This window comes from Corvus brachyrhynchos, unplaced genomic scaffold, assembly GCF_000691975.1.
Source record: "Corvus brachyrhynchos isolate BGI_N302 unplaced genomic scaffold, ASM69197v1 scaffold101, whole genome shotgun sequence".
Taxonomy (NCBI): domain Eukaryota; kingdom Metazoa; phylum Chordata; class Aves; order Passeriformes; family Corvidae; genus Corvus; species Corvus brachyrhynchos.
The window spans coordinates 21066316-21067280 of NW_008237239.1; positions in this window are offsets into that span (position 1 = coordinate 21066316).

Here is a 965-nt window from a genome sequence, read left to right on the forward strand (position 1 = left end):
ACACTGGGGCTTCAGACTCTCTCCTGGACAGCAGCCTCCAGGAAAAGCGGGTCCAAAAGAATGCTTTTCAACCAAGGTGCAACCTGGAAGAAATAAAATTCAACTCCTTCTAATGAAAACCCCAGAGACCCTTCTCCCACCACTCCCTGCTGAGGAGCTGGTGCTGTAGAGCTGTGCTGAAGCCCCGAGCCAGTGCTTCTGTTGTAGCCCCAGGAGCAAGCAGCGTTGCCGACTGAATCCGGGCTGAGGGGCTCTGACTGCAGTGCTGTGTGCGCTGCCCCAGGGCAGCAGCAGGGACCTCAGGAGGCAGCACTCAGCCCGAGGGCATCACGCAAGTTTCTTTTGGTACCTTCCCCAGCCAGCCTCTGAAACAGGAAAACAAAAGAAACGCAATACTGGGGTTTCCTTGTTTCTTTGGGGAAGCATCACTGCAATTTGGTTTTGAACCAGAAGAGGGTAGATTTAGATTAGCTATTAGGAAGAATTTATTATCATGAAGGTGATGAAACGCTGGAACGGTTTGCCCAGAGAAGCTGTTGTTTATCCATCCTTGAAGGTGTTCACGGCCAGTTTAGATGGGCTCTGAGGAACCTGCTCTAGCTGAAGATGTCCCTGCTCATGGGGGCTGGACTAGATGGTGGTTAAAGGTGCCTTCCAACCCAAACTCTTCTAGGATTCTGTGATTCTGTGATCACTGTCCCATGTTACTGTGCCATTGTTATACTTGAAGTTCTTTGGGATAACAAAGAGATGTTACCCAGCTCCAGCAAGTTTTCTGGGCCTTTCCATTGTCACCCTCCACTTCCAAGCTCCTCTTTGGTCCCTGCAGGCTTTAGCCTACTGCCTGTCAATGGCACAGTTTCCAGTGTGCAGAGAAAACACCCTGGTATTGCCTTGAAGAAGAAGGTCTTGGGGAAGCAGGACAACGTGCCCTTACTGCCCAAGAAGCCCATCATCCATGGAGA